We start from the raw sequence: 23,478 nt of genomic DNA on the forward strand, positions 1-23,478 counted from the left end.
TCATTGATTCATGCATTTTACGGCCCGTTTGGTACTTTACATAGAAACACTTTCTCTGTAAAGTATTTCATTGCATTTACTTTTCCCTACAAATTGTAATGATACAGTGTTTGGTATGAACCTTGAAAATTGTAATTGAAATACATGCAAAATGAATTCCTTTGTTTGGTATGAATAACCTTTCCATGCAAAATTATGTTTATTCTCAATTTTACCCTTCAATAATAATGAAGTAAAATAAAACCATACCTTAAATAGATGTTGTAATAACAATATCGTAGTATTAGATGTTGTATTTATTTTGCACTTCAATTTTCTTCCGACTTTCTTGAGTTAGGTAATCTAAATATTATACTTTTGGTTTATTCTATAGCAAGATTATACATAACTTTTATTTATAATGATTTAATTAACAATATGAGAAACACAAGAAACCTAATGAACATCAATGAACATCAGATTATTTTAATTTTCACATCGACAAAAATAACATGATAATAGTATAAACAAACAAGAAATGGTGGACCTAATGAGCCTAATGAACATCAATGAATACCAATTATTTTAATTTTAACTATGTTTTGATTTTCACATTAATCAATTGTTTATATGTAAGTAAATTAAGAAAATTGCTTATATACCCGGCAAAAGTAGGTATTTAACTCATGCTTTTCTATTATGAAAAATATGATTACCCGAACTTGATCTAAGATGCACACTTTCTATATGAATTCTGGCAGTCTCTTTGTGGATAGATTTCACCTAAAGAAAAGGTATTGCGCATGTTTCTTTCAATGAGTTTTAAATAAAAATCCATTATCAAATCAAACAACATCAAAGGCAATACGAAAATTTTTTAAAAAAATTACAAAAAATTATAGGACTTATCAAGATTGGCTTGCGCTAGGGTTTTGAAAAGGAAGACGGTGGAGAAGTTCTTCGCTAAAATTAGAGTTCTTAAAAAAAAGATAGGACAAAAGAGAAGAATTTTAATATTAGAAAATGGTGAAATTGGAATTTTATATGTCTCATATTTTTCCACCCATGATGTAATCCGTTTCACACCCCTCCCTCTATGAATCCTTTTCATTGGTCAAAGGGAAAGTAATTGCAATTTGACCATTACTTTACATAGTTTTTCAACCAAACATATGAAAGCGTTTTACAACCTTAACTTTCCAGAGAAAGTTGTTACTTTCCCCTATACCAAATGGCCCCTTAATTCTTTGTTCTTGAATACTTCTGTTCTCTATTTATTTATTTATTTGTAATAAAATGGACAAATAATGTGCCTGGGCATGCATAGCACCGGAAATTAATCGTTTGGCAAGTATATATTTACTCAGCGGGCATGAAGACTGGGCTGCAAGCCTGTACTCACAGCTTAGGATTTTGTTTAGCATCACTGGGTCTGGTATGTTTTAAACCTTGAGTAATTGTTAAGTCTGACGACATGGATTGACATTATATAACAAGCCAAGAGGTGACGTGGAAAAGAAAAGATGACGTGGCAATGATGACTTGGCAAAATGAGGAATGACTAGGATGATGATGTGGATGAAACTAGGTGTCATGCCATGTGAAGCAACAAAGGCTAGAAGATCATGTTTAGAAGAAATTCCTCTCAATAGAGTCATGTGATGATCAACTATTTTTGGACAGTGCATCAAGTTAAAAGAATCTCTTCAAGAAGGATAAGTTTTATCTAAGGTATGGTTTGATCTATCCTTGGTAAGATCCGGGATGATAAATCATGTCTTTCATAGAACTTTTTTTTTGGAAAGATCTATTTTAAAGAGGGAGAGGAATATTCAATCATTGGAAAGAATGGAAGATCATGAAGATTGCATGAAGCTTAGTTTGGTGTGAAAGCTATTTAAAGACACAAACTAAGATAGGACAAGCTTAGTTTGGTGTGAAGCTATTTGAAGACACAAACTAAGTTAGGCAAGGACAAGCCAATGAGATTATCAGAACCATATTTAGCAACACAATTTGAAGGAAGATCCAAGAGCTAATTATGGGCGGAGCTATTCAAGGAGACTAATCATATGAGGAGATTGATTGAAGATTACATGAAATATGATTAAAGATTTAAAGATCCAAGCATGGATGATTGGAGATCATGCTTGAAGATATTGAAGGCTAAACTTGGATGAAGATGAGATTAAGTTTAGTAACAATATTTCCATGAGTCAAACGAAGATCATTTGGGAAAACCAAACTTGGGCCAAGTTTGGAAAGAAGATCTGGAGATCTTCGGTGACCATTTTTGGTGAAATGGTTGCGTGTGCCTTGGTGGGCACGTCCCTCGGGAGAGGATGACCTACTGAAGTGACGAGAGAAAGGAAGCAGCTGTAGGCAGGAGGAGCTCGGGTCAAGTCAACTGCTACGAGGCGGACTGAAAGAACCGGGATGTTGAAGGTCACAGATTCGGGTGCAACTGGCTAGAACTCAGTCATGTTCAGTAAAGTGGGCCATGTTGCAATTGGGTATTGCAACATCTAACTTTGGAAGGTGTCCAAGTTAGGAAGCCGCGGAGAATTCTAAAAGAGGAAACTTTTTTGGACGTCGGTACGTCTATATAAGATATCATGCTTGAACATTTAGGATGAGCCATCAAGTGAGAAGACCCTTGGGTGAGAGTTGAGGAGAGTGGACATCGGTAAATCTTAAGAGGATATTCTTTGTCTTGAGAGAGTGAGAGAGTGTCGTACTTTATATTCTTAAGCCTCTTTTATTGGATTGTTTTTCTGGGCTTGGCCACCCAGATGTAGATAAGGTTGTGCCGAACTGGGTTACCAACTTGCGTGTCTCCTTCTCTTGTTTGATTGTGTGTGTATGTCCAATCTCTGAGTGAGTTATTGAGTGATTTATCTTTACCACACTACCCACCGGAACCATCAGTAATAAAAGTTCTTATATAATACTTTTCACAGTGAAGCCAATAGTACTGAATCAAAGGCTTTTTTGTTCTCTATATTTTGTTTATTTTTTTTAATAATAAGTAAGTTATGCAAAAAGTTTATATGGAAGAATGGTTAGTTTCAGATTTTTTTTTTCCACAACAATTCTATTGGTTAAAAACTGGCAACCTCGTCCAAAGGAAACATATATAACTTTTGGATTTTTTCCCAATATCTCATATTAGAGATTGAAGCCGACATAACATTTTGCAATATGATTGTTTTTCAAAGAATATATGTAACTTTGGTTTTCTTTTGTCTTGCCTCGTTTTAAAAATTGAGATGAAAAACCGATGTTATATTTTTGATGTATATCAATTATAAATGAGTTAGGTTTTGTTGATATTTTTCATCATTTTAATGTTTCTTCACATTTTATTTTATTTTACTAATTTTGATGTTTTAATTTGATTTTTATTATAAAAGAACATAGATATTTTGTTATGATAAGAATATATATGGAGCTTTAATCTAAGATTTTTAGAAAACCTGAAATATAATATATATATATATATATATATAAACATAGATTGTATATACCACACGAATGAGACATTATCTACTTCGACAAACTTACATCATGTGTCATCAATCTGTGATATATAATCTACTTTGAATAAATAAATTGAAATAAATATTAAATCATATTTATGTTGACTCAATACAAATTGAATAACATGGGTCAAGTGTGACACATCACTTTTTCCTCCATAAAATAATTGAATTATTGAACTTTTAATCCTCTCAAATAATTGCAACTTTGGGAAGAACAATGAAAAAGAAATATTATTAGAGACAGTGGATGTGTAAATGAAATGGATTGAAGTGGGAGATGAAGTAAGGTTCTTCAAAACGTGAGCTTAAAAAAATCAATAATCAAGGATGTGATAATAAAAATTTTAATTTATTTTTGAGAAAGATATAGAACTTTTTAATTCAATAAAAAAAACTTTTGAATTTTATGTCTTCAAATTTTTTTAAATCATACCTTCAAAGTATGATACGTCCATTCATTCTTTAATAATTAAATGTCATCAAAAGCTCACTTTAGTCTCCACCTCTAGTACAAGATATATATTTTATTTTAAAATATGGATAAAGTGTATAGTGATTTTTATTTTTAAGAAACATAAATAATTTTTAGTATTTAATTGAGGAATGATGTGAAAATGATGATAATAAATACAAAGAAATTTATGTGGAGAGAGATTTGTTCTTGTAAAATTAAAACTGTTTTTATATAGATTAATGAAACGCAAATTTTGAATTATTGCTTTTTATATCGAATATTTCTATTTTGTACGGAAAGAATTAAGTGAATTAATGTCAGTATCCATGAGATTTTCTTTCTTTTTTTCTTTGCAAAAAAATACGAAAAATGACCATACAAAATAGAAAAAAGAAAGGTAAAGTGAGCAATAAACCTAATACATCCTTCATTAGGTGGGAATCAAAATTTTTTTATTCTCATAATAATCATAGATTTTGTCTTTTGGCAAATATATTTGAAAATTTTAAAAATATACAAATTTAATAAAAAATAATAAAAATAAAGTATAAAGAAATTGATTAGCTAGCAATCACAACATTTTCCATTCCCAATTTTTAATATTCTTGTAAAATTCTTTTCAGAAATTTTGTTATAATATATCACCAAAGTAGTTGTATTTTACACACTAGAGGTTTCAACCTTGTTTCATTGTTTGTTTTCTAATACTTGTTTCCTAAGGCGACAATTTATTTATTTTGTTAATATAGAAATATCATAATAAACTACTGCAAAGTTATCAATAAAATAAAATTTTAAATAAAAAATAGGTAAGAGTTAAATAGTTAATTACAAAACTAAAATAATAACTAAAATTATCTAATCACTCCAAGCTCTAAAAACTTATTTGTAAATTTTTGTCCACTTGATGTAAGTGTTTTGTTTTTAAAATTATAATTAAATCGACAGGTTACCTTGACATTAGCTGAGTATTTATTTATTTATTATCTTGTCGACTCTTTCTTGTCTGTGACCCATAAGATGGAGAAAAGTTTTGTAGCTCTATAAGAAGATAGATCTTTTGCGTGTTGTATTTTTTACACATATAAAGACTTAAGCTGAAAATCACTTGTTTAAGTGAGCCTAAATCTCTATTATCTGGAGAAATCTTTCTTTTATGTGATATCAATGCTTTGGAGAGTATCTGCTAAGCAATATTTAACATGATCATAATTAAAAATAGACATGTGCGATTTGGAGTATCTTTAAAATAATATTTAACATAATTATAATTAAAAAATAATCTTTGAAAAAAAAAATCATTATTATGGCATGAAAAATTGTTCCATATGTGCAACCACCAAATCATTTACAGTTAATACATGTTTTCATTTAAAAAAAAATTAAAGGGCAATGCCACACCACAAGAGTTCTTTGTACCAAAAACTAACCCTTAACCTAATGAGGTGTACTTTAAAAAGGAAAAGAGAGGCTAAACTAATGCCACACCACTAAAGTCCTTTGTACCAAAAACTAATCCTAACCCTAGTGACCCGTACATAAAAAAAGTAAAAAAGAGACTAAACTATGCACATAGGGTTGTCCTAAAAAGAGTCATATATGATTGGATGGCTTTTGGTATATATAAAATGACTCAAAAGAGGATTCATAACCCCATTACTTTAATTAAAGGATTTTTTGTCTATGAAATGTCTCATATTGCACCATCTCTTGTTGGTTGAGAACATAACAATACAAGCTCATCACTTTCTCATTTACAAAAGCTATTTCACATTAAAATAAATTAGAAAAAAAAAAGAGAAAAAAGGGCTTAAACATGACCTTTATTTGCAAGTTATAAAATACATTATAATAATAATATATGAAAGCAACAATAATGTTGGTGGTTCAAAGAAGTAGCTTATAATTCTGATTACTTTTTTGTGAATCTTACTCAGACTGCACCAAATTAAAGAAAGTTGGGATGACTGAGACTTGCTTTATTTTTTCTTATATTCTTTGAAGGTTTTATATATTTTAGTTTATGATCACTCATTAATTGGAAATTTCTAATGAAGTTTTCTTCTTTGTGCTCTTCAATGTGTACTCCAAATTAAATCCACTTGATGATTATTTTTTTAAAATTTAATTTAAAATATGAGTGATCGAATCATGAAAGATATCATATATATAAAAAAATATTCCTTTTTTTCTTTATTCTTTTGAGTATATGGATATGTTACCTTTTTTTATATTTTTGAATATCAGGTTATAATAAGAATTCTTTTTTTTTAAAATCATCATCTAAAATGATGTTATGATTTTTAAGCGAATTTTACATTTTTGAATATTTTAATAGTGTAAATAATAATTTATTTTAATCATTAATTAAGAACTTTTAATTTCTAAAAAGAAATCTCATAGTGGCATCATTGACAAATATAAGCAAAAGTTAGTAATATATGATTTATTTAATCCTTTAATTAATTGCATCATCACCAAAATGGGAACCTTGTTATCCATAATGTAGACCACTGCAAGCCAATAGACGAAGTGATTGTTTTTGGACTAATAACTCATCAATGTTCCCTCATGATCACTACTTAGATTATTTGCTATTTCTTACATCAATTTGAAGAAACTTTTAGACATCTTTTGAATTACATGTGTTTATTATCATTTCAGAATATATATATATATATATGACCATTTCTTGGAGTGCCAGACAAAAAATATTACCACAAGTCTACAACTACTTTCACTTATTCATCTTGTGGTTTTTGTAATGCCTACATTGATCACTACTAGTGGATCCAAGGCTTTTCCTGCTGCCTGTTATGTTTTCTTGTCCTATGTTGTTTTATCATGTATTTGATAGTTATGTTATTGTGTATATCTCTTGCTGATTGTCTTTTTTTTCCCTGACTAAGTTGCGGTTTATATATATATATATATATTATTTATTTGTTCTAAATAACACTTTCAGGTGAGAGGTGGAGGGTTTAACTTGTTTTTACAATAGTAATCGAAACATATGACTTATCCATATTTATTAAAAAATAAATAAAAATAAATAAACTATAAAATAATAAATCAAAAGATAACATTAAAGAGAAGAACATGCAAGAGATAGCATTAAGCCGACAACAAAATCAAATCTATTACAAAGGAATCAATAATTAAGGTTACATCATTTAGATTTGGTATATAGACCAAACATACACAGGATAAGGCTGGATGTACAGAAAAACATCCCATGGAATTGATACAAAGGAATGAGAAACAGTATTTCTTTTTTCAAGATATAATTTGTTAAAATCAAATAAAAATGGAAATGATAATTTAATGATGTACGTTGTCCGGTCTTTTGAATTTTGACTCCGTTGCACGTTGTCCGATTTCTGTAGTCTCTCTTTCTAGTTATTTATTTTATCTTCTCTCTTTTGTATTTCCACTTTTGATTGATATATTTCTCTTTCATTTTTTTAAGTTTTGGTAATCTCTATATTTTGCTCATTTTTTTTTCACCCTTTTAATATATTGTGATGTATCTATTTTTATAAAAAAAACAATTAATGATGCAAGTAGCGGTTTCTTATAAGTTTTAAACTTTACATCAGAGGCCCATCATCCGAGTATGGCACCCAATACAACATATAGTATTGAAAAAAAAGTTTTTATTTTTTAATAACTTGAATGAATTACTTTTAAAGATTGAAGCTATAAAGCAAGTTAGACATCCTTTTAAAGTATTGGATGTCTAGTAGGATGCCTTCTGAATCTTCTTATAAATGAGCAAATTAGTGTTTGAACCCATGAGCTTCTTAATTTGCCTCTTCCTCTAGTTGTTTGAGCGAGAGAAGATAGAGAGCAAGAGAGAAAGATGAAGGGAAGAGTTGGAGATGTTGAAGGAGGTGATCATGAAAGACAAGGTACAAGTTATTCACATTAATAATTCTCAACCTTTTTAATTTATGTGTGTTATCACTTCATTACTTGTCTGCTATATTTGAGATTTATAAACATCATATATATATATATATATATATATCTATATAATTGTTTATATTGTGTATTTTATTTATTTTGTTTTAAAGTTCAATAACTAAACTAAACTAAACGGAAATTCAATTAAAAAACCAAGTTTATTTAATAACAACAACAACAACGTTGTTTAATTATTTTTTTTATTAATATTCTTTATTATTTACGTAAAGTTTATATAGACAATGTGTTTATGATAGAAATACAAATATCTCTATATAACCCAATACATAAATTATGTATTCATTTATTCATTGACAAGGCATGCATCACACTTTAGACCGCATCATATTTGTGACTTAAAATTGATGAAGAGTGTGAAATACAACTGTGCTTAAAACTAAATAAAAGAGATATATATTATGGGGGGCACGTATATCATTTATATAAATTTTATATTAAAAGGTAATTTTAAAAAAGGAAAGAAGGATAAGCTGAGGGACAAGAATGATTGGTGAAATAATAAATTTAAGGAAAACAATGCAGGATTCATGAACAAGGAAAAGAGAATGAGGATCTTGTGTTAATGACTCAATTAGTGGGGGGAAATTGTCCTAGTCATGGAGGATTACTAGAATTCATCTCATTATTATTCTGTTCAATTGAAACTGTATATATATATATATATTTTAATATTATTCACTTGGTCACTGTGTTTTCAAGAAAATATTCCATGTAGTCTATATATTTTATTATTTAATTAACTTTTATCTTTGAAAATAATGTCCTGTAACAATTTACACTTCATCAATTTTCAGAAATTAGAACTTACTAGGTGATCACAAATAATAAAATAATGGGTTGTCTATTTTACCAAAATTTTAAAATAATAAAATAAAAAAATTTGTATTTATGTCCATGAATATTAACATCCCAAAAATCACTAGTAGTTCAGTTATAACTCATTCAAAGTGTACAACAGAGGGTGAGCGTTCAAAAACTTATAAGAATAATTTAATAGTGACTCACCCAAACTATACAACAAAGTGAGGGTTCAAAACCTTGCTTTTGTAGTATTATTTATCAAACTGTTAATATACTGTACATTAGAGACAAGTATCATGCATCAATATTGTTTGTTGGTCATGATGTGGATCCCCTATAGAGAATCTGTATTTCTTTAACTTCAGAGTTATATAGTATGAGAAATTAATCCTCCTATACTTGTCCATTCTTTTAATGATGTTTGTCACTTTTGTAAAAAAAAAATTAAATAATAATAATAATAATAGTTTATTCTAAAAATTTATGTATTACAAATTTATCATTTGGTAAAAAAAATTATTATTTACACTTTGGACTTCACAAATTCAAACTAGACTCATACTCATCCAAATTAGAAGTACTGATTCAAAATCAAGCTGATCAAATTAAATTAGTCAAATTTTGAGTCAATTTTCAGCTCTCTAGTTTATAATATCTATTTTTTTTTCTGAATAGGTATAATGTCAATTTTGTTTCAGCACCTACATAGTACATTCACATAATCTTAAATCTAAACATAATGAAATTTTTTAATAAAACAAAATTATAAGATAAAAAACATTCCTTACACCAAAATGGCTGCTGCATACAGGCACAGTGTGGTCTGCAACTGCACACATTGTAGCTGCAGTGATCGGCTCCGGTGTGCTCGCACTTGCTTGGAGTGTTGCTCAATTAGGATGGATCTTTCGGTCCTCTAGTCATCCTCGGCTTCTCTTGTGTCACCTACTACACCTCTACACTCCTCGCCGACTGCTACCGTTATCCCGACCCTATCACCGGAACAATCAACCATGCCTACATGGACGCCGTCCGAGCATACTTAGGTATATACACACACATATATATACAACAAATGAAACCATTATAATGCCAACTATTTGCACCAAATAATTTTACCCAATAAACTTATTGATTCACTGACAATCATTCATGACTCAAATTACAGGTCCTAGAGAAGTTTCCTTATGTGGTTGTGCACAGTATGTGAATCTATGGGGGACTATGGTTGGATACACAATTACAGCCAGTACCAGCATGATGTAAGTCATCTTATTGAAATTTTCAAGCTTGATGTATAGAATTGGATGAAAAAATAACTCACTTATATATATATATATGTGTGTGTGTTTGCAATTGAAGTGCTGTAAAGAGAGTGAACTGCTTCCATAAACATGGAGATCATGCAACATGTGGTTCGACAGGGACAGTGTTCATGCTGATCTTTGGCATGGTGCAATTAGTATTATCTCAGTTTCCAAGTTTGGAGAACATTACCTGGCTTTCTGTCGTTGCCGTGGTCACGTCTTTCGCGTACTCATTTATCAGTCTCGGCTTATGCATTGCTAAATGGGTCTCCCATGGAGACTTCAGAGGAGGACTTGCAGGCACTCATGGCAGCCATAAGCTGGTCAATGTGCTCTTAGCTCTAGGGAATGTAGCTTTTGCTTATACTTTCGCCGATGTTTTCATTGAAATTCAGGTAACATAGAATGAATTCTTTTAATTAATCTGTGCAGCAGAAATTTAAAAGTTGTTTTTTTGGTTGCAGAATACGTTGAAATCGCCTCCTCCAGAGAACAAGACAATGAAGAAGGCAACATTTTATGGTATTAGTTTGACAACCATCTTCTACATGGCACTTGGTTCTACAGGATATGCTGCATTTGGCAATGCTGCTCCAGGGAACATACTTACTGGTGGATTCCAAGAGCCATTTTGGCTTGTCGATCTCGCTAATATCTGTGTCATCATCCATCTTGTTGGAGCATATCAGGTATAAACTTAAATCCTTAATCTAACAAGGAGAAGTAGAGCTGAAATTATGATGTGTTTCAGGTTTATGCGCAACCAATCTTCGCACGATTTGAGGAGACGGTCGCTGCTCGATGGCCTAATGCTAAGTTCATCCACAGGACATACACAATCAGAGTGCCTTTCACTGATAAGAGCTACCTGAGCTACACTCTGTTGAAGTTGGTGTTTCGATCGGCTTTGATCATGCTTACCACTTTGGTTTCATTGCTGATGCCATTGTTTAATGCCATACTGGGGATCATTGGGGCTCTCAGCTTCTGGCCTCTCAGTGTTTATTTTCCAGTAAGAATGCATGTATCACAGAATAAGATCAGCAGAAGAAGTTCCAAATGGGCCATGCTTCAGGGCCTGAGTATGTTCTGCTTTTTAATTTCTATTGCTGCTGGTATTGGCTCTGTTGCCGACATTGTGCACAACCTGAAGCTGTCGGCGCCATTCAAGACTGTATACTAGTCGTTGAGATCAAAGCATCGAAGTAAACTGCTGATCTTATCAAGTAAAAGAGCAGTTTGCTTATGTTTGTATTGGAAAAATGAATTTCAACTATCAGTTTTGATCTTTTAAAAACCAGTTTTGTTCTGGCCTTTGTATCAGAATTGGAAAATGAAAAGCTTGGAAGAATGGATAATTAAGTATGCATTTCTCTAATAACATTTATAAAACATAGAACACTATCTTAAAATTTATCATCCTAGAATTGAATCCTATCGGGATAGATACTCAGAAACCAACTTTCATAAAGGCGGACAAAATTAGTTCTTCAATCATAGTTCATCCAGCCTTCAACATTCAGATAGAAAACCTGATTACAACTGTGAAATTCAAATGAATTGTACAAAGAGTTTTGCCAATTGAAGGTACAGTTCTAATATCTTGTCAAACTCACATCCAAAAACTAATGAAATTGATGACATTATGTACTCAGTGCAATGAATACTATGCAGTTCAGGAGTGAAAAAAAAAAAGCATGTTAAGTTACTCTTCATAAGAAGTACGATTAAAATGATCAATGAAATGGTGTCGTTTTAAATCTGACTCATAATCACGTTGTTAGGACAATTTTACCTTTCTAAGTCTGTGATGTATCAATCATGCAAACAATTCTCACACAGATTGATTATTGTACAGTACAAAACATATACAGACCAAAGTTCAGAGATTCCTACTTTTGGGATTTGAGAAATTAGATTGGCATCATGAAATTGGTTTATCTGGCAGTTCACAAATGAAGAAAATAATTGAACCACATCGAAACTATAGTTGATATGATTTGAACCAAACCAAACATGACCAAACCCACCTAATTATTAGCCTAATACACATACAATTTCCTCTAATCCATTAATAAGCTAGAAGAATATAGGATGAAAGTTCAGAATAGTGATCTAGAACAAGACCAAAGAAATTTGGTAAAATCATGAAGGTTGGATGTTTGATATTTAACAGAACAAGACCAAAGAAATCATAATAATGATTAAAGAACACAGGATGGAAGTTCAGAATAGTAATCTAGAACCATTCTTGACCATTTGCCTACCAAGAAAATAATATTAACTAACTAAAACCTCTTAAACAAAGTCAGTATGCACATCTTAGGTGTAACCAGAAGATGACCAAAGAAGAATGAAGTTATCAGGTCTACATCAATGAAAAGTTTGATACATGCTTTACACCTCCCCATAGATGAACCTAGTAAAAAGTATGTTGAAAAGTGCATATAAAATGTAATGTGAACATTGCCTCAGGCATAAAGCCATGTGGTATTCTGCAAGAGCAGAGCTTTTTCATATCATAAGAAGGTAAAATTTGTTCCATTGTTAACCAAGACCCAAAATCATTAGTGTGGAAAACTCAATTGTTTTTGTTGTTACAAATTTTGTTTAAATAGAGGTCACACCTTCATTAAATCCAAACTTGATACACAAACTAATTCACTATCAATCAAAAATCATATATTTTTGAGCAATAACAATAAAGTCACAAGAGAAACAAAGCAAATCACTAAGAACAGTAAAATTGTTTATCAAGATTCAAATGAAAATGTTTGTCAGAGTATATTCTAAGACTAGCATACAATACACAATCAAGCCAGAAATAAAAGATCAACTAAAGCCCTCTTAATAAAGATGACAAATTTCATTATTCTGAATTATGAACATAAGTAAAGAAACAGAGAAATAGAAACCATCATGAATGACTTACTCTTTATTTAAAATTCATTGACACAATTGAATATTAAATTGAATTGACAAGTTGATTGATTGAAAGTAAAAAAAGTCAAGAATAGAGCAAGAGGCCAATTTTTTTTTTATTTTTTCATGCTTTTGATAAAAGTGACAAATGCCGCCCAAAAAGAGAAAGTATTGTGATGCACTTATTATGATATATTATCAACCTAAGATTTGTTAACTCGGTTAAATATGGAGAAGAAAATGACATCTTCTCATACAAAACCTAATATGCAACTAATAAACAGTACTGTTAATCTGCTACACTATTTCTACTATATTTTATACAGTAATGAAACAGTACTATAATACCGACCCAAATATTTGATTTTCAGTTTGCTTATTCACAGTTAAAAAAACAATATACTACACTAGATAGGCAGTGGTTCATTGACACAATTGAATACTAAATTGAATTGACAAGTTGATTGATTGAAAGTAAAAAAAAGTCATGAATAGAGCAAGAGGCCAACTTTTTTTTATTTTTTCATGCTTTTGACAAAAATGACAAGTGCCGCCCACAAAGAGAAAGTATTGTGATACACTAATTATGATATATTATCAACCTAAGATTTGTTAACTCGGTTAAATATGGAGAAGAAAATGACATCTTCTCATACATAACCTAATATACAAATAATAAACAGTACTGTTAGTCTGCTATACTATTTCTACTACATTTTATACGGTAATGAAACAATACTATAATACCGATCTAAATATTTGATTTTCAGTTTGCTTATTCACATTTAAAAAAACAATATACTACACTAGATAGGCAGTGGTTGTTAAGAGGCGAGTTTTCAATACCATTTTCAAAGACTCCGCAGCTAAGGTTTGAAATTGTCCCGCCAGAAACAGACAGTATTCTTCAATCAATTTGAAATTTAGAAGGAAAGTTTGCACTTTAGACCTCGGAGTCCGTTTTTTCAAAATTTCCCAATTTTACTCTCCACCCTTGTAAAATAGAAAAATTACTTTTCAGTCTCTCACTTTTTAAGAATATCTCATAACCCCTGCTTTTTATTTTATTTTGTCTGTAAGAGCAATATTTGAAGTGTTTAATTTGGAAAGAGTTTTGGGAAAATGAATCCTTAGCCTTTTTTTAATGATAAATTTTTTTTTATAATATATATCATTAGATATTTGAAATATGATGATTTTAATGAAAATTATGTTTTATTATTATTATTATTATTATTATTATTATTATTATTATTTTGCAATTTGATATAAGATTTAATGAAATAACAATCATACCACGATTTGATTAAAAAGAATGGGCATCTTAACATTGCATATCATATACACTTGACCAATTAGTTAATATAAATATTTAGGAACTAAATATCAGCAATTATAATTAATAGTAAGTGTTTGTTTATATTATGGGTTTTCAATATTAATTACCAAATAAAAATTAATTAATTAATTAATTAATGATTGAAAAAAAAATTTATGGGATACATAATCCTAAAAACACAGAGCATATGCATGCTTGCTAGAGGGATTGGAACTAATAAATATATCTAAAACCAGTTTAATTTCTAAAAATTCCAAATTGATTTAGAGTTTAATATACAACTTAAAGAATTTAAGCAAAGAAAGAATCCAAATGGCAAATACCCTATCAACTAAATAAAAATATTATTGGTACTTTCCAACTGAATTATCATTAGAATTGTCTATTTGCTATTTCTTTCATTCCTTAATTCTCTTGAACCTGTCTAAGCCTCTAAAGTAAAGGCTTTTGGATAGGAGATGATCACCATTGAGTTTTTGTCGTTGTTTTGTATGAAAGGTAACCAACATTTTGTTATACATATGGAATGATCGGGCATGGAAGCAACTCCTATACTTGAAAAGCGATGGCTGGAACCGGCAGAAACCTCTCCACCCCCTTGTGTAGAACAAGGATAGGTGGTCGGTTCTCATTTGGATCCAGAAGTCGCTAATCAAAACACGGTGGTTGATGACCCTTGCCCGAAGCCTCCACTGTCGGAGGTCCTAACTGATTCGATATCATCTTCGCCTGAAACGGATTACGGCCCCTGGCTGCTGGTCTCGCCAGCGAGGCCGTGCTCAAGGTCGTGGTGGCGATACACGTGCTAGTCACGCTACTTAGAGCATAACAGCCGTGGTGAGTACCAAGGCTGGAGTCTCCCAAGCATAGTAGTCCGTGGTCCACGTAGCGAAATAAGAAACAACAGTCGTGGGTGGTTCCTTATTCCCCAAGTAACCCACACTAAACATATCAAACGTGATTTGATGGCTAGTTCACATAGCCCAGACTCTTTAAATCCAACCATTGATCCTACATCATTTGCAATCCATTGGGAACACACTCAAATCCATGGGCGGTGATGTAGCTTCCCATCCCTACGTAAGTGCCTGAACTCTCCAATCAACTCATACCTTTTCCCAGATCCCTAGATAAAGGAAAGGCTCCTTTTTTGGCCCGTTCAAAGTCTTCCCCTCCTGTCCTTCGAACTTCCTTATTGTGTTTACCCCCTTCTTCTCCCAAGGACACTAGAAGATCTCATCTCATGGTGGTGGAAAAGGTCTACTCTGCTCTTGATGGTGGAGCGATGGAAGAAGACAGTAATCAAGATGAAAATTCTTCAAAGGAGTTAGACTAACTAATGTCCAATGAAGAAGGACTTGATGATATGATGACACTAGACCAATATCAGGAAGAGGTGAGGAGAAAGGCGCTAATTAGAAAGGTTCACACTATTCTGCTCTTTTCCTGAAGAAGGGAAGACTTGAGTTCGGGAACCCCAGTTCCTATGTTCGCTTTTTTCCTGTTCAATTTTCGTCTATTGTCTTTTTCTTTAGAGAGTTTTTTTTCACTCCTTTTTATCTTATTTACTTCTTGTTTTATGAATTCTACGAAAATTCTCTATTGGAATTGTAAAGGGATCTCTGTGAGAGATACTTTTTCTCACATTTTTTCGCTCATCTGGACTCATAAACCCATAGTTGTCTTGTTGAAAACTAGAGTGAACTGGGAGCGAGTGGATCGTTTCTACAACAAAATCCCCCAAAATTGGGGCTAGGTCACAATTATGGCAAATGGCTATTTTGGAGGCATCCTCATGGTTTGGAATAAACTCATCGGCTAGGTCACCCATGTCACTGCTTTGCGCAGAGCCTTGTATATAGTGATTTCCTCTGACTTTTCAAAAAAATTTCATTATTATCATTGTTTATAATTCTCATCATTTTTCACATCCAGTGTTCTTTATGGCATGAGTTAGCTAAAATTTCTTCTTTGCATCTCCCCTAGCTCATTGAGGGGGATTTCAACTATGTTCTTTCCCACAATGAACACAGGGGTTCATTTTCGTATTATGATCGTAAAGCTCATTTCTTTCTTGATTTTATTAAAGTTAATAATCTTTTAGACTTAAATTATTCCAGTCCTTTGTGCACTTGGTGCAACAATCAATGTGGCTTTGCTTGTTGGTGGGCCAAATTATTTCAGTTTTCTAGTGAATCTGGAATGGACAACTATTTTTAAGTCATATATCTTGAGCATTTATCGTGAACATTTTCTGATCATTCTCTCTTTTTTCTTTCTACTTGCATGCAAACTTTTCAGAGCTGTAGTGTTTTTTGTTTCAAAAAATTTTGGCTTGACTATCTGGGGTGTCATTTTGTTGTCCGGGATCACTACAAGGAGATATGCAATTTGTGGCTCTCATTTCCCGGCGGTTTGATTTCAACCGCCACGATTACTCATATTCCCAGCTGTTCATGTGGCGGTTGGTGCTTTGGCTGTGAATTCACTACTTTTCCTTGTGATTATTGTGAATAATTGCCATGAAATTCAATGAATTCATGGCAGTCATGACGTAACTGCCGTGATTTGCAACATTCCTCAGCGATTTACAGTGAAACCACCGTGGGTTACACAATTACCACTTAAGCCGTGATTTCATCTTCATCTTTTCCTCTCGATAGCTTTGTTCCAATGATCGGCAGCTTCATCCTCAACATCGGCCTCAGTGGTAGATCCATCATCATCGGAGCTTCATCGCTGGAGCTTCAGCGTCGGCCTGTGGATCTTCATTGTTGGCCGTTGGATCTTCATCGCCGATCGTCAAATCTTCAGCATTGGACGCTGGAGCATGAGAATACGAAGGACTCGCACAATCTGCAGAAATTGTAGAAACAAAGTTTTTTTCACTGGAGCCCTCATCGTGAAGCTCACCACCGCCCTCACTGGTAGATCTCTCACCATCACCATCTCCATCTCTCTGATTCTTTTGCATCCTTTATTCTAATATCTTGTTTTTGTTTCTTGATCTTTAGAGGTAGATGCTAAGAATTCCAAATTCGTGCAGGAGCCTAATAGGTGAAAAATGATTTCCCTTTTTTTTCTCAAACCCTAATTAATTTTGCCCTAATTTATGTGTTTCTGTTACTGTATTATGTCATAGACTTTATGAGTGGGATGTTGATTGGTTTTCAATTGATTTGATTTGGTGTAAATGGATTTTTGAGCAATGATGTGATTTCATTGATTGTATTTTGTGTTAATTTCTGAACTTGTGTTAGATGGGTATCATTTTGTGTGCTTGAGATGTTGTTGTTATTGATCTGGTTGCAAGATTTTTAATCAACAATTTAATTTTTCTTTTTTAGATTTGATTCCTAAGAGTAATATATTTTGCTCCAATTTGGGTTTTCTTTTGGAAAAGGAAAGGTGAAAATGGTTTTGGGAACACTTATTTTAGTCCTTTTATGCTTCTCAAGTTGGGTGTTTTTTTATGTTGATCCTAGAATTTACTATAGTTTTGTTACTAGAATTTACTTGGTTGGTTATGAATGACTGGTCTTTGAATGTAATGCTCTATGTATCCTCAAACTTTTATCTGAATCCTACATTTGCTTGAATTAGTCTAATTATAGCAGTGAAAACTTTGTAAACATATTGCACTTTACCTTATACTAAGGAATTTTCTTGGTTTAATCATCATGACTGATCTTTGAATGTAATGCTCCCAATTACTCTAACATGTAATGTTTGAAAAACACTAATGGTGCAACCCATGACATGGGCGGTATTTAATCTTGTTAAAATTTTATCTCTTTTAGTTTTGTCTTTGAGCAAATATTATTAGTGTGCAATTTTTTAGAGCGATTTTCTATCGTATTTCCTCCCAATTGATTTATCTTGTTAAAATTTTTCTCTTTAATTTTGGTCTTTAAGCAAATATTATTATGGTGTATGTTTTGTTAGGGATTTTCTGTTGTCGCGTATTCGTTTTAATTATGCCTAGAATTTTTTTCCCCTCATGGTAGCCCCATGCAAGCTCTTTCTCATTTATTGTCGCGTACTTGTTTTTGATTATGCTATTATTAAAACCAAGTCTGACATTTGTGATTTAAAGCTTTCTAATTTTGATTCCGATTCCCATCCTTTCCTTATGGAACATTACGCTAAGCTAGCTACTCTTTAGCCTCAAGTGCAACATCAAATGGGCACAGAGTGCCCGTTTTGCTTTGGTTCAAAGATGGAGACAAAAACACCAATTTTTTTATATAATCGCTCGCATTTGTTTTGCATTTTAATTTCATATCCAAGTTTCAAATCTTGAAGGCAATGTGTACGGTGAGGCGATCAGATATTGACCGTGCTTTCCTTAATTTCTACTTCAATCTTTGGACTTTCCCTTCCAAACACTAATGATGGCTATATATATTATTAATGCACTACCTAGTGTTTTTTTCGAGGATCTATGATCTTGATGGCTAGAACCTTTTTCATGAGGTCACACGAGAGAAAGTCTATCTTACAGTCCTTGACCTCCCAATAGGTTAGTCTCGTGGCCTTGATGGATTTAACGTTGAATTTTTTCGTGCCTTCTGACCAGTTATTGGAGAACAACTTTTCTCTGCTATTCGCCACTTCTTTGATAACTTAGTCATGCCTTCCTCTGGGGTAAGACTTTTATAGCTCTTATCTCCAAGAAGGAAAACCCCAAGTTGGTCTTTGATTTTTGACAAATTTCTCTATGCAGCGTTCATTTCAAAATTATTTCTAAAATCCTTGACAACCTGTTGAAACTTGTTCTCCCTCATCTTATTGGTAGAGAACAAGTTGGTTTTTGTTTTCTGGCAGTTGCTCTTTTGATAATATTATTTATGTGCGAGAGGTTGTGCATTCTTTAGAGTATGATAGTAATGGCCCTTCTAGGATGTTAATTAAGCTTGATATTGAAAAGGCTTATGATACCCTTAGTTGGAGTGCAATTCTTGCCACCTTAACCAAAATGGACTTCCCTGACACTTGGATTTCTTGGATTTCAACCTGTCTCAATTCTAGTTCTTTTTTTTTCTTCTCATTAATGGAGTCCCCCTCTCCCTAGTTTTCCTCTTCCAGACGGTGTCTGTTAGGGTGACCCCATTTCTTCATATCTTTTTATTTTAGTTTCTCAGAACTTAATCTCCATGTTGAACTTTGGCCGCCTACATAATGACATGATTCCTAGATACAGCTACAATCTTCGTCATAACTTCAATCATTTGATGTAAGTTGACAATCTCATTTTGATCACGCGTGCAGACGTGCCTCCAGATTGGCTGCTAGGAACATCAAACTATGTTTATCCATTTATTCAAAGATAATAGGTTAGCATCAAAATTTTGCCAAGTCCTAGATTTATTTTCCTTCTTGGTTTAACAAAAGAGTCTCGAAGAGCATCTATTCTATCTTAAATCTTAATCATGCCTTCTTTTCCCTTCATTTATCTGGGCATCTAAATCTCTCCCAAAAGGTTAGCTATGGCTTCTTTTAATTCTATGATTGTAAAAATCTTTTGAATCTATAATAGATGGATTAATTTTAAGCTCTCCCCAATAGCTAAAACTGTTCTAATTAATTCTTCCTTGCTATCCATCCCAACTTATCAGCCTTTTCATTATCCCATTTCTGACACAATTCTTACTAAGATAACCAAAGTTGTGAAAAGTTTTTTTTGGAATAAAGATGGCAATGAAAAGGGCATCCTCACTGTAGCTTGGAATTGTATCACTAATAGGTAAAATTGAGGGAGGCTTGGTATCAAAAATCTTACTCTTGCTAATCATTCCGTCATGGCTAAAAATGTCTTTAAATATTTAAACACCGATGATGCTATCCGAGTTGATATTTTGCATGTACAGTATGGTAAAATTAATTTATGGAATGATCCTGTGCCTTATAAATGTTTATGGTTAATTTTTCTGGGGTCTCTGTAATTCTGCTGCTCTTTTAAAGCCTTTTTTTTTGGATTAAATCTATCAATCCAACCTATATCTCTCTTCTTTTTTATCCATGGTGTTACAAAATTTCCAATTGCTTTAAAGCCTATGTTCATAAACATGAGCACAAATGTTGAGCAAGTTAACATTTCTGATTTAATCCATAATGATAATTGGGATCCCCACAGTCTAAGGTGTCTGTTTGGTGAAAATTTGAATTACATTTCCTCTAGTCTGGGCATCATCGATTCAAATGCTAATAATCATTGGGTATGACACCCTAAATCCCATTGTAGCAAGAGTTCAGCGGTTGTATATCATCATCTGAATCAAAATATTGCCCCTAATAAACCAATGGATTGGATGGAAAAAACTGTGGGAAATTCGAGTAGCTCCCTGTGTCAAGCACTTTCTATGGCTTATTTTTAAAGGTAGACTGACCACTTATGATTACCTCTACAGGCTTCAATTGGGCCCCTAACAATCCTTATATTTTGTGTGGCACTGAATGAGAAACAATTGAGTATTTATTTATTCAGTGCTCAAGGTCCAAATGGTTTGGAGACAGATTAGCTCCAAAGTCAATAAGACCCATTCATTCCCTGATGGATTTAGCTCTAAAGCTTGGCTCACTGACTATAACTATCCAAAGTATATCATTTCAGTAATTGCTGCAGGTGCTTGGTTCATTTGGAAGACCTGTTGTGACGCAATTTTCAAAAATACTCTTCCAAACTATCCCGCCATTATTTGTAGAACATTGGCTCACACAAATGAGTTTTCTCAGATTAATATGGACCACTAAGGCAAGAAGCTCATACTTAATAACTTCTCCAGCGCCGATGGACAATTTCTCTTCGCATATGCAAATTGGAATCCCAACATCAAGGTAAGTTGGACTGGTTTCTTCATTTCCAATTCTAATTATGTTGTCTCCCTTGTAGGATGTCTCTCTTTCCCTGCCGATGCCGGCATTAACGCTGACATGCATGCAATGGGAGTTGGCCTCATATTCATATCCAGCATATGTTCATTGTCAACCCTGCTCCGCTGGAGATAATTAATCAAAAATATTGATTCCCCAGACACTTGACGCTTTAATCCACAGACCTCCAATCTCAGATTTCTTCTTGATATGGCCAACAACCCTTCCATTCATGTTATTCCCAAAGCTTGGATGACCCCTGCAATCAAGTTAGCTATCCAAGGAGTGAATCTTCAAATGCTAAATCTTTTCCTCCATGGTTGTGACCTTCCCCGTTGGATAATGAAGAGCTTCTTAGATTCTGGCTTTGTTTTTTAATTTTGTCTTTCTTATTCCTGTTGTTTCTCCCTTGTCTCTGTTGTTTTCCTGTTTTGTTCTTTCTCTATGTTTCTTTCTTTTTTTTTCTTTAATAAAAACATCAACAACAACATTAATTTTATTGTCAAAGCTATCATCTATTTAGATGAAAGCTCCATGTTGGATATGAAATATGAAGTTTAACACTTAGTATTGGTGTGTTGCCGTGGATATATGAATAAACACTACATTCAATTATTTTCTCAAAGTATTTTATTAATTTTACTCAATGTTATCATCATTTTTTTAAGCCTCTTCTTTCCAACTGTTTCAAAACTAAATATTTAAAAATAAATGAATAAATAATCCTAGGCCAAATCTATCTCCCATCAACCATGATAGAATATCACTAAAGGTGCAAGCAAACGTGAACCTTTTCTTGGATCCCTCCAACCATATATATCCATATACAATGAGGCTTATATTAACAAGAAAACAAAATGGGTTGGTGGACCTTTTCTCTCCACTTCTTCGAAGGTAATTAGATGCCTAAGACCTTTCTTTCATATGAATTCCACTTCATAGCTATGTAGATCCTTGATCAAAAAATATATATGCAACAATGTAGATGATCCTACCAAGGTCTATTACCATTAATTAGCCATGGGAGCCACTCATTCATTAATGGCCATAATTAAAGTTTGTAACAATTAAAAAATACTAGGGTCAAGCTTGCATGCTATCTATGTATCACCACCCTTCTCTGCATAATATAAACAGAGCATGAATAAGTCTTCCTAGGTTAATAAAGTTTTAAAAATGATTCATGTAGCATGATGGCATTGTTAATAATTGGAAAATTTTATATGGTTATGGATAGTAAAGTTTATTTAAATCTTAAGTTTTATTTATCATGAGAATAATTAGGAATTAATGAGTACTAGTTTCAAATTTCTTTCAAAAATATACTTTGCGTTAATAGTTCTTAATTTTAATGAGATGCATGAATGTAATAAAAACCCACAAATCATAGATCAAGAAGATAAATGAAAAGTACCCATGTTATTCTTTCAGCACAATAATTCCAAATAATCAAAAGTTATAAGCTCTTGCTTTTTTACAAGTCCTAATCAGTTATTCACCACTCAATATTTGAGCTTTCTTAAAAAGAGATATAAACATCATCTCAAAAGACTTTGATTAAGCAACAGGACCATCATTTTGTACTTGTGACTAACCAACATATGCATTAATGATCTTGATGTCCAAAAATGACCACTCTTATTTCCATGATATATATATATATATATATATCTGTTTATGCAGACTGCCTAGTCTAAAAGAGATCATTTTGGACGAAGAGAAAAGGCAATGGAGACTACTAAACTTTAAAGGCAGTAACTAGTGCTCATCATGCTCAACATGTCTTTATTCTCCCTTGGTAATAAGAGAAACAAATACAAAAATTAGACAACATAACTTCCAACGTTGTGTAGTCTTATCAAATCCATGAAACAACAAAACAACCAATGCATGGGCTCTTTGTTTTTATTATGCAGTGTATCTGAAGTTGGACTTTTAAGATGAGATTTGTATTCCAAGTTCTTATAACTAAATAAAAGAAAAAGTTATTAAATATGAACAATTAAAAACACAAAAGAATAGGTGAGTGCTCAAAGGCTTTATTGGCATTCAAACTTGAGAGTCTTATACTTATTATCATATATACAAACTAGCTTGGGAGTTGTGCATGGAATGGCTATAGTTTTTAAAGAGTGAGCCACTTTATCACAGTCTTCATGAGTTGGCACTTGATTCTCTCCCATCTCTTGTCTTTCACTGTCTAAGCAAAGAGAGTGAGAGAGTTATAGCACCTTCCAAAGATACTCACTTGTCCTTGAAGCTTAGAACATGACC

At 32.4% G+C, this 23,478-nt stretch overlaps 1 pseudogene; it reads left to right on the forward strand.

Annotated features, from left to right (window-relative positions):
- The first annotated feature begins 7,697 nt into the window (after positions 1-7,697).
- Positions 7,698-11,432, forward strand: LOC120255902 (annotated as a pseudogene).
- Positions 11,433-23,478: the final 12,046 nt, after the last annotated feature.

The sequence above is a fragment of the Dioscorea cayenensis genome, unplaced genomic scaffold (assembly GCF_009730915.1).
Source record: "Dioscorea cayenensis subsp. rotundata cultivar TDr96_F1 unplaced genomic scaffold, TDr96_F1_v2_PseudoChromosome.rev07_lg8_w22 25.fasta BLBR01001234.1, whole genome shotgun sequence".
In the NCBI taxonomy this organism is placed as follows: Eukaryota; Viridiplantae; Streptophyta; class Magnoliopsida; order Dioscoreales; family Dioscoreaceae; genus Dioscorea; species Dioscorea cayenensis.